The following is a 12,709-nucleotide window of genomic DNA, read 5'->3' as shown; positions in this document are numbered from 1 at the left end:
AATTTTGTATAATAGAAAGCTCCCTTGTGATGTGCGTAGAGAATTGGCGATGTTATGGATATGTAGATAGCCCTGTCACTACAATGATGAAAATAGAATGACATTTGTACATAGTGCGTCAAGAGGCCTTGTACCTGGTGCTTGAGGCATTGTGATAATGCTATGCGGAGCGAGCTGTGTAAATAAAGTAAAGTGTAAATAAAGTAGTTTCAGAGAAACAAAACCAACAGTGTCGCACATGCAAATATGTGCAAAAGGTCACAGCAGAAATGTTATTGTGTACATTTAGGACAATGTAAGTAAAATGTGTAGCTCCGTTACTTGGGCCTTACCCAGGCACATAACACCCCATACTCAAACTAAGGGTTGATATATGAAACCAGCTGGCCATAATGAAATTTAGAAATAAAGAGGTCTAGAACCACTTTTAAATTCATCTAAAAGCAAGCTTCTCTTTAAAATATTCATAAAAGCCTTAAAAAGTCATTATACTATTTGAAATTCCAAGCACTCAGAAAGCCATGGTGGCTAGAACAATATAGCAATTTTCATTCAGACTGAAAACAGGCCAAATCGTTCCCACCATACGGAAAAGCCAATTGTTTATATGTGTTTATGTGATCCAAGTGGTAGATGCAACATTGCTGTTGCAGGCAACCGCAGGCGATGTTCCCAGGGGCACACCTCGTAGAAGGTTTATAGAGCAAAGATGATTTCATCCAGTTCCCACAGCAGCCACTGAGGGAGGAACCTAGGGCCAGATGTAGGTAAAGCCCATAGGAATGAATGGGGCATTACCGGTCGGTATTTACCGAATCGGTAAATACCGATTTTGACAAGGGTGCAGGGGGTGTCACTTTGACACCCTCTAGCACCCCCACAAAAGGTTCAGGGGCCATATGGCAGGCATATCTGCCCTAAGGGCAGGTCTGCCTGTCATATGGCACAGGTGTGCATGCACACATGTGCATGCACACCTGAATCGGTATTTTAACATCAAATACAATTTGATGGTAAAATACCGATTTTGTAGGCCTTGTGGGACTCAGAAGAGTCCCACCTACATATCAATTTTACCGATTCTGTAAATATACCGGTCGGTAAATTTACCGACCGGTACATTTACCGAATCGGTAAAATTACCGATTTTCCCTGTTTACCTGCCCCTACATATCAAATGCCAAATACCGGTCGGTAACGGCCGAATTCTGCCGTTACCGACCGGTAAAACCCTACCTACATCTGGCCCTAAATCCTGTAAGCGTATTGTAGAGGCAATATCCAGTTCACTATCATCCCAGGGTGGTTTGAAAAATGCATTCATCAGCAATGGATACCCATAGACCTTTAAGGGGTCCCTCAGTACCTCAATATCCAGTGGCGCAGCTGATTGGGATCTTAGGCATAGATCCAATATGCATTCATGGCTGCAAATCAGGCCACAGAATACAGGCTGTATGCAGTGAAGCCAAACAGGCATGAAAGACAAGTGCCAGTGTTCATTCAGTTCTCAAAGCCGAGGTGGGCCGAAGCAGTGAACCATGTGCTCACGGCATCGCAGTGCAAGCAGTGCTATCTCCATTCTGGGTTGAACTGGAATGTCCATTGCAGAGCAGAATATTTTAAATCAGGATTTCTGCCACAAGTAGCAGGACAAGCAGGGGCCCTCCAAAACCTCTACCCAGCTGTGAATTAATGATGGTATAACTCTGAAAATTGTCTGAAAGGTGCTAACCAGTCCAGAGCCAATACATTTTAAAAAAAGTGCACTAATCCCTTTGTATCAGAAATGTTAAAAATTGCTCCCCAAAATGAAGTGGGAAGATAGTATGGAGTAGCGTCTGTATCCTGGATGAGAACCTTGCAACTCGAAGATCAAGCATCTCTCTAGCTGATGCTAAGGACACATCTTTTTGAAAAAGCATGGCTTTCAGTTTGCTCAGAGAATCAAAGTATATGTTGGAAAAATGTAATAGAAGGCATAGCAATGCCTCCCTAACTGTGTGCACAGGTGGAATCAGCACTTGTGTGCAGCAAGTGACTCTGGAATTAACCGTTATCGGATAAGCGATGCCCGGTTCCATACCACAGCAACCCTGATCATTCAGCATCAAATAGCTCCCATTTGAGAGCAGCTTGAACACTGGATGTATCACGGCAACCGGAGAACCCTTCAGATAACAGGAAGAGTTAGCAACTGAAGCATTGCTTGCCCCATGAAGAGAAGTGTCATTGCAGACTTACAACTTCTCTTTAGGGGGAGGAGTACCGTAAGGCCACACCCAAACTTCCCATGACTTCCTTGTAATCCAGAGTGCTAAATGCAAGGCCCTGGTCGGAATGTAGTGCGCCAATTGTATATGTCCTAATGAAGACTCGCAAATCCTTTATAACAGTTCGAGCATCAACCGAGTGCTGTGGCCAGACCCACAGGAATCTGGAGCATGAATCCATTGCCACCAAGATGTACTCTTTGAGTGTACGGCTGCAGTGATCCAAATAAACAATCGCTAGAGCCTTGTCTGAAATCAATAGAGGTGTCTGTGGAGGACGTGCAATGGCTGAGCCTTTCGTCTGCTGGCAGATTTCAAATTTAAGGACGAAGATCTTGGTCTGTTTTGTTAGACCTTTCCACCAATAGGGCTACTTCAATAATGAAATTGTAGCAGTGACCCCTGTGTGTGCTGAACCCAGACCCTCGTGTACAGCTAGTATTAAACCCAATCTGTGATCAGTGTTTGGTATAACTCTATTCCCACTGTTGTAATCTGAGCATACAGTATATTTTGTGCATCTAAGTTGTAGAAATAATTGAGTGGAAAGCCTTTCGGTAGGTTGGTGTCGTTGCGAGCCACGTTGACAGCCACCATAATGTTTCTGCCTAATCTCATACTAGAATGAGTGATTGCAGCAATGGCAGCAGTGCAGACTGTTGCCTTGGAGGCTTCAACAGCCATGGAATTCGCCAACACATTGATGACTCAATGTATGGATAACAGGAGCCTGTGGCAAGCATTCTTTCAGCTTTGCCACCTCTTCCTAAAGCAGCTTGTTCTTGATTGTGCAAACTTTGAAATGTCAAAATCCATTCTGGCCTCAATAGTGAAGAAATTCATTATAGGACAAGACACAACGATATAAATCACACACCATAAGTGTGGGGAATCTGTGATCCGTCCCATGTAGCGCCAAGATTAGGGCTTTGAGTTCTGCCGGCTGCGCTGCACAGTCCCCTAGGGACTGCAAGTGTGTTTTTAAGGACTCAACTTTCTGTCATGCATGTGCCCTTTTTTTGATTGCGCATGCTGCAGAATATTGTTGTCTTGACCCTAGGGCAGGCTGAGCAGATCCGTTAGTATAGATGATGATATCATATCAATCTAGAAGCATAATTTTATTTGGTAGAGGATATTCTTGTTCGTACTGCAGGAATGCATGTGTCTATAATGTAGAATCGAATCTGTAAACTCCATCTATTGCAGTGAGAGTGTTAGCCCATTGAATCCATCGTGAATGTAATGCTTTTGGCATTGGAAATGCTTGCTTTAGTAAATCGCCCGTAAGGTTGATACTGGAGTAATGTCGATTATTTGCTTACCCTGGCTCTCAGTCTGTACAGCTGTGAGAATTTTCTTGGTGGGTGCAAACGCATTTCATCGTTCTTGTACAAATGTGAGTTGTATGCAATATGTCAACTTGTGTGGGATGTAAAATGTCTGTATGTTCCTGTATCCGATGGATGATTGAAAAATATCAGGTCTGATTAAATCGTAGAACACTTTTACTCATTCTGAATAATCCAAAATGTATGTTCTGCCAAAATGTAAAAATTCTAAAATGGATTGTAGTCTTTCAGAATTGTTGAAGCATGGAGCAATTCACATTTTTCAAAAAAAGGTGCCACCAGGCTTTTGACTTCACTTGATAACTTGTATTCCAGAAACATGACATTGAGATGGGCAATTTGTGTAACCCAGGTGAGCAAACCCATGATTTATGTGGTTTTCTCTAGCCAAGTGTTCCATTAACTCATCGTCCATCAGATAAATCTTGTCTACATAGGAAAATGCCTCCTCGTCAAAATGTTGATGTAACTCTGTTACTCTGGCTGAAAACAGCCCAGGGCTATTCTCATACCTTTGGGGCAAATAGCAAAATTGCATTTATGAACCTAGTGCTTGAAATGTTATCAAATACCTGCATTCAGGCACGATATTTGGGCAGGAAAATCCATTTGAGATTTCTAGTGTTGTTCTGCACAATGTTATTCATTAGTACAGTGCTATGTGCATTTTGTACTGCAAATGTGCGTGTGGGTGTGTTTAAATGTCTATAGTCTAAAACTAGATCGTATGAATTGTCCTTTTTAGGTCTCGGCTAGCGTAGGCTGCATACATGCGAAGTCTCGCTGGCAAGATTTAATGACTCTGAGTAGCGAGGGTAAACCCCGCCCCTCTTCTCCATTGGCTGGCCTCCAGAAGAGGTCTCAGTGATGTCATTCTTTCCATCTAAGCCCCGTCCTTTTTGGATTGGGGGCGTGTTTTTTAGTTTTGTTCTACCCTCTTCTCCATTGGCTGGAATGTAAAAACAACAGTCAAAAACACTCCCGTTGTTTACATTCCAGCCCATGGAGAAGAGGGGAGAAAGAAAAACACGCACCCCAGTCTGAAAAGGACTGGGCTTACAGACTCCTGCTGCCCGTCTTGCTGTCTCCTTCGGAAACACTTTCAAGATTAGTGTTTTCACTGCCGGAAGACACACTGCCTCAGCACGGGGCCTCTAATACACAGGAGGTGTGGGGCAGAGGCACAGACAATTGGCGCGGGCCTTTAATGAAGCGCTGTATTTCTTGAATACAGGGAGGGAGCAGTCAGCCTGCTCTGAAATCGCAGCGGAGTGACAGTAGGAATCCGACTACAATGCTGTAATGCGTAGGCTGTGATTTAAAGTAAGCACAGCCCAGTGCACCGGAACACCTCAGCTGCATTCGGTGAGGATTAAAACCGCCAGTTGAATGACTGCAGCCAAGAAAACTGTCGGTGAAAGAGACGCACGAGGCGATGGCCGGAGCTTCGCAAGATGGCGGCGCCCAATATGTATGCCAGCTGGAGAAGACAGTGAGCATTGTGCCCGGAGCAATAATCGGATGTTTGGATGTGCTGACCCGCTCCATGTACCGCCAGATGTGCGATAGGTTGATAGACTGTCAGGAAATGCCCCCGTTTACCCAGTCCCCTGCCGTACCGTATGCGGGCTGGAGGTGAGCCACGCGGGGGGCCAATGGTGCAGAGGCAGCAGGAAGCTGGGTCCGGGGGCGGGCCCGCCATTCAGGGGGCATTGTGGAGTGAATGGGAGAGCCTCATTCAGAAGAGGGGTTACTGCCTCATTCACATACAGACTCTTGATTAGACCGGAAAGGAGTCTGTCACGTATCGCAGCTTGTGAGTGGGTAAGAACAGCCCGACCCGGTCTAGCTCGGAGATATGTCACCTATGACCTGCAGTGAGGACCCCACAGCTCGAAGGCATAAAAAGCCAGTATTTTGCCATAGGTACCGTGTGAGGGCCAAACCAGGTAACCAACAGAGTGATGCTGGTTGGACGTGTTGCCTGACCATGACGTGTTCAATGATAAAGCACAGTCCCACCTGAAGTAATCCAGGAAGCAGATGTAGTTGTAGATAGAAGGTTTAATGAGGAAGAACAGCTTGAACATCCACAGTCTTCAGGAGATAGGCTTATACTGCCCAACTCCCACATATAGAATGTAGAACCAAGACAGAACATAACAATTCTTAAAGGGACAGGAAAGGGGAATACTACACATCTTCCCCCTTTTGAAGAAAAAAACCCCCAAAAAAAACATAGGTTAATGAACGTAATCACGCAATTTGATAGGAGAACACTTGACACGAACACTTCTCCTTAGTGCATCATTGACAGGTTGTTCAATAACATGTCCAGTAACATCATAGTCAGAATTTACATTAGAAGTATCATCTAGAGAACTACAGTGGTGGGAAGGAAAATCAACATTTCCAATTTGCGAATCAACATTCTCAGTTTGAGGCTCACACCCAAATGTATCCAACATAGCTGAAAAAGTAACATCAACATCTGCACTAGAGGTAGATTGCGAAATAGTTTTAGAATCCATAGCTTTACACAAAGAGATCCTTCTGAAATTCCAGACCTTACCGCCCTCAACTCTTACAGCCTTGGTAAAAACCTCAGTGACCTTACACGGGTCAGACCATTTGTTCCACTTATTGCCAAACGTTCTACCAAATTTTACTCGTACAAAATCACCCACTCTAATTTTGGGACAGCGAATAACAGAACCAAAACAATTTCTCTTCATCTTTTCCTGATATGCTAGCACCTTTTCCCTGACTTCAACAGGATCAAATGAACGCTCACAAGGAATTCTATTTTTCATCCACCATGGTAACAATTTGGAGCCCGGTTTCCTACCTCTCAACATCTCAAAAGGAGATAAACCCGTAACAGAGTTAGGGGAAACACGATAAGATAAAAGAGAGGCACGCAACGCTTCCCTCCAATTCAAATTGCTTTTAACAGCAAGTTGAATGGACTCTTTAATTACCCTGTTAAAGTGTTCTGTCTGACCATTGGCCTGTGGATTATAATTTGACACTCTTTTGTGAACAATACCACATCTTTCAAGAAAAGAAGTGAACTCTCTGCTAATAAATTGTGGACCATTATCTGAAACCATTTCCGCTGGAATGCCCTCTCTACAAAATACTTCATCCAAATATTCCACAATCTGAGTTGAACCTATTTTATCCACAACTTTTAACTCTGGCCATTTAGAAAAGTAATCAATCAAAATAAAAACATCCTTGTTAGAAGTCAAATCAAGAGGACCAATAATATCCACCCCCAATTTTTTCCAAGGGGACGTGACACATTCGATGGGTGAAACACCAACAGCTAAAGGTTTCACAGATTTATTACTCAAAGAACAAGGCAAACAAGAACTGACCCATTTATCAATCACATTATCAATACCTGGCCACCAGTAGAATTCACGAATACGCCTTTTGGTACTGGACATACCCATGTAACCTTCATGAGCCATTGAGATAATTTTCTTCCTTAAATCACAAGGAGGAACTATTTTATCACCTCTAGTTACAAAACCCTGATCAAACATGATTTCATCCTTTATCTTATAAAAAGATAAAACATTGCCAGACAATTTGCGTTCCTCAGGCCAATCATGTTGTAAATAAGACACTACATTAGACAAACCAGAGTCCTTGTACATGGCATTTCTCCATTCAATTTCTGAAATAGTACCACACAACTTGTTGTTACCTTCACCATTGTCATCCCCAATGGAAAACACAACATCACAATCACTATGAACAGTGGAAACTTGCGAATCTAAAGGCAATCTAGACATGCAATCGGCATGTACATTCAAACGGCCAGGAACATACTCCACTACACACTGGAATTCCTGCAGCTTCGCAGCCAAGCATGCCAAACGCGCTGTCAAAGTCCTACCACCACCAGCCGCAAGCATTTTGATTAAAGGCTTGTGGTCGGTTCGTAAACGGAATTTAGTTCCCCAAAGAAACTGTCTGAAATGTTCAACAGCCCAGGTGCATGCCAACAATTACTTCTCAATAGTGGAATAATTGTACTCCGCACCATGGAGAGTCCTCGAGGCATAGGAAACAACATACTCCTCACCTCTATTCTTTTGCATTAATACAGAACCTAAACTCACATTGCTTGCATCCACACATACAATACATTCTTTACCCAACTCAAAAGGTCTTAAAAATGGAGCGTTGAGAATCTCCTTTTTGAGTAGATCAAAAGCAAATTGTTGTTCAACAGTCCATAAAAACTTTGCATCTTTTTTTAACAGTAACCTCAATGAATGTACCTTTGATGAATAATCCTGTACAAATTTACTGTAAAATTCAGTAAGTCCTAAGAAAGACACAAGTTGTTCTTTACTAGAAGGTGCAGGAACCTTAGGTATACTTTGGATATGATTAACCTTTGATCTTAATACCTTGGGAAGAAATTTCGTGTCCAAGATATTCCACTTTACTCTGTCTAAATTTGCACTTAGAGAATTTCAAAGTTAGACCTTTGTCTTGAATGTGTTTTAATACAGAGTTTAGATTTCTGTCATGATCTTCAAAATTCTTCCCAAAAATTTAAATATCATCCTGAAAAGCTATGGCCCCCTCACAACCCTCAAGGACTTCTTTCATGAGTCTTTGAAAGACTGATGCTGCACTGGCTAAACCAAAAGGCATGCGACAAAATTGAAACATACCTTCTGGTGTTATAAAGGTAGTCAAAAATGTAGACTCTTCATGCAAAAGTACCTGATGGTAAGCACTTGCCAAGTCTACAGTAGAGAACACACACGCACTACATGATCGACACCTCCACACCTGTAACAAACAATTTGGTTTCTCCTTTCAAAAGGTTTAATGTCTCTTCTAAAATTCTCTTTTTGTTTATTTTGGAATAAACTGCGGTTTATTAGGAACAAACTGCGTTTTTTTTAAATTGGAAGATTCCTTCACTATTGAAACTTCAGGAATCACAACTTTATTTTTATTTTCTTGACCTCTGATCTCGCTTACAAATAATTCAGACTGTTCGATGCCTTTTGCAATATTTAACACAGCCTTAAGAGTAGTTTCAGTTCCCATCCAAAGACGCTCCTGTATTTTCTTACTCTTAGTTCTCATCATAATTTGATCTCTGAGAACTTGTTCAAAATTGATTGTCTCAAAGGCACAAGAACCAGCGAGGGTTCGCAAAGCAGCAACATAGTTCTCAATTGATTCATCTTCTTTTTGTGCACGCGAATAGAATTTAAAACGTTCCATGACTGTATTTATTTTCCTCCCAAATCTAGCACCTAGTTGTTTAACCACAACATCAAATATATTCATATCACCTGCACCCTCAATAGGAGGTACATTTTCTAATTCTTTGAGACCAGCACCACCCAAACAATTTTTTAATAATGCTAACTTTCTTTTAGGAGAACAACCGTCTTCCTCTACAACATCAACGAAAGCTAAAAAAAGTAGGAAACCATAAATCCCATTCCATTTTGGGATCACCAGCTAGAGGAAGAAAATGTGCTGGAGAAGCAATATTGTTAGCCATAATAGAGAATATAGTGTAAAGCAAATGCTTAATAAATAATACAAAGCAAATGTAAAATATTAAAATTAGAACCTTAGAAATAAGTACATTTCATTACAGAGATAAGAGTGAAATAATAAAGACAAAACAAACTAAAATAGTAAAAGTAGTCACCAATGTATAGTGATGTCCATCTTGAGGAAGTAAAATGCAGCAGTATAATAATTCACTGGTGAAATGCCAAGCGCATTGACTCAGAAAACGTGGTAATGTAATTGATGAAAGGAAGTTCGGGAAAGTATTGCCGTGCGCATCGGCGTTGAGAAGCGTTGTTGCTATGCGCATCGGCGTTGGAAAGCGCTGTTGCCGTGCATATCGGCATTGACAGGGAAATACAAAATGGCGTCACGCTATGACAAGGGACGTAGCGTGATGCGTGATGACGTGGTAAATATTCCTCTCTCCGCGCACTTGGCTCGAGAATCTGATGACGGAGGGCAAGATGAAAACTCCGAGCGTGCCGGCAAAAGAATGGAGATTCTGAAACAACTGCTAGATTCAAATACAAATAAAGTTCAAGTGAAACAGTACTCAGCAAAGGTAAAGTTATTTCCTAAAGTTAGATAAAATGATTACAATATTGAAAGCTGGAACTTGTTTCGGTACACAGTAAGAGGAAAAAAAAATTGTAGAAAAGTGAAGGACGTTTTAAAACGAAAGTCATTAAAATTCGTGCTAATTGAGGGGAAAATTCCAGGAAAAAAAAAATTCAGCCGCTGGTGCAATCAGAGCACATCAATTAAGGTCAGTCATAAGCTTTTATTCGATATGCAAGATATCTTATAAGCACATTTACAATACAATCATTACAGTAAACAAAAAAACATTGCTATAAGAAGTCAGTATAGGGACTCATTTAAAAAGGATAAAAGGACATAAAGTGCCCGTTAATAATTTAGCTAAAAAAAGAATTAAACCGCTACTGACAATCTCTTACAACGAATAAGCCAAAACTGTTTTAAAAATTTAGCTGTTCCACACACAATAGGGGGGGAAGTGTCCGTAGTTAGGATACGCAAGGCTACTTGGTGGCTACGTGTACCCATATTTCGGCAGAGAGGTTTCAACCAAAAACTCCTAGGCCTTGCATAATCCGGGCATTCAAATAGGACATGCGCAATGGACTCAACCCTGCTCGGGCAACATGCACAATTGGGGGAAGTACGGGCCACTGATGTCCAATTCGATACCACAGCAGCTAGCGGGAGGGATCCAACTCTAAATTTAAAATAAAGGGCTCGGTCAAAGGGGAGGGTGATCAGATCCAGGTAGGGTTCAAAGGCCACAATGTCTTTGATTTGTAGGAAGGCGACAGTGGACTTGCAGTGGTTCGAGTTTGTAATTAAGCGCTCCGCAGTCCATTTCCAGAAAAGCGCCTTGACAACTTCTTTTGGCGGGGCTGAACGCGATGACCAACAGTCCCCTAGTCCGATCTTCTCCAGAAGCTTTTTAGTTTCTCTTAACCATCTTATCTTAGCCCAGCCCCCCAGACTCATTATTTCGCCCAGACCATCAGCATAGGATTTTAATTCTTCACCCCTCCAGATTCGTGTCCATAGCAGGAGCGGGCGAAGCTGGGCCTGATCTTTAATATTTTTACAGCCCGTGTCCAACAACACTGGTACAGATGGTGTGCTCAGTGGAATAGAGCTAAAGGATTTTAGTAGCTTGCTCTCCGCTGTCGCTAGGGCATCCAAACGGCAATGGCCCCACAATTCTGCCCCATACAAGGCTGATGTCACTACTTTGGCCTTGTAGATATCGATTACTGGGGTAAGTGATCTCCTAGGTGAGGCCCGGAACTCCCTCATGAGAGCTCCTCCTACTCTCCTATGGTTGAGGACCATTTTGTCGATGTGATTTGCCCAAGACATCCTATCCGTAATCCGAATACCGAGGTAATCGAATTCGGCTACTTTCTCTAACGCAACCGAGTTAAGTGTAGGTGGGCGGCCCAGTTTCCTAGGTGGATTTAGGACTAAGTATTTTGTTTTGTCCACATTTATTATTAAACCTTTTGCAGTGCAAAACTCCTGGAAACGTGATAGCAATTTCTGCAGGCCTTGGGGGGTCTTTGAAATCAGAAGCGTATCGTCCGCAAAAAGCAGAGTGGGGATACGGACTCCTCCAAGACAGGGGGCGTCGGCTGGTTCTTGTCAATTAAGGATAAACAGGCGCAGGTGCAATCAATGTACACTAAATATTAACAAAAATACCTTCAAGTATACGTGAACGCTGTTTCAAAGACTTCCTTTTCCTCCAGTATCCACTTTTCTTCTTTTTTTTTTTAAATTGAAGATGTTCTCATCCCAAAACGTCGCCAAAATTATGAAGTAATCCAGGAAGCAGATGTAGTTGTAGATAGAAGGTTTAATGAGGAAGAACAGCTTGAACTTCACAGTCTTCAGGAGACAGGCTTACACTGCCCAACTCCCACATATAGAATGTAGAACCAAGACAGAACATAACAATTCTTAAAGGGACAGGAAAGGGGAATACTACACCACCCATAGCTTATTTCATGAGCGCCTGAATAATAACGAGTGTCTGGTGCTGTTAATTGTACGGATTTGTTCTCAAGTTCCTATCTCTTGACGCAGTACAGCCCTCTTTATTTATTCCAGTGCTGTACTCGCGTCCACCAGGTATGCAGATTCACATTTCGCCTCCAGATTCAGGCGGGCTACTGGACATACACTCAGGGGTCCTCCCGGCTGGGTTCTAGGAAGATGGCGGCCGTGGTGGTAGAGCGGTGGTTGCTTTGGTTGCTCGCACTCTTACAGGCGGTAAGTGTTCAGGGAACGGTAGGGTTTTCTCGGGGAGTTCTTCAAGGGGCGTGTGTGAATCGGCACAATGGTAGCAAGGACACGAGGTAGCAATGTTTTCGAATTCCAAGAAGGGTGACATGGCTTTGCCTTCGCTTCCTGCCTGCTGTGTGTGTTCAGAAAAGGGGAATGGACTCAAGAGCGTACAGGCGAGAACGAGACCCGCTTCTGCGGGAGATTGTGGGACATCCACTTCATAAATCCACACTGGATTAGGAGCAGAAACACCCCACAGGGCCCTCTTTAGGGTGTTAAACTGTAGTGCAATCAACGGTGCTCCCAAGACATAAACGTGCACATTAGTCAGGCATGGTGATTTAAAGCACCCTGAAGTTGGAGGAATACCGGAAGGCGCCGTCCTACACATAGAGGAAACCGAAATAGAAAAAAATGCATGGCAAGATGAAATAGTTTACTACAGTTAGAAAAGGGCAATAGCCGAACAAGGAATACACTACGTTCTAAAAGTGGCAGGGATCGGTATGTTTATGCCCAAAAAAATACCACGCCTGGAATTGTTAGAATTATGTGTTAGTTTGTTTTATGAACAAGGGCCATGTGGCTAATGCCTTTCCTTTTCTGTGTCTCTGTATCCACTTGTATACTATGAGAAATATATATGGAACGCAGGCATGTCTGAATACACACATAACAATACAAAAAGTGTGC

This window comes from Lissotriton helveticus, chromosome 2_1 (genome assembly GCF_964261635.1).
Source record: "Lissotriton helveticus chromosome 2_1, aLisHel1.1, whole genome shotgun sequence".
NCBI lineage: Eukaryota > Metazoa > Chordata > Amphibia > Caudata > Salamandridae > Lissotriton > Lissotriton helveticus.
Note: the sequence above shows the minus strand (reverse complement) of the source record.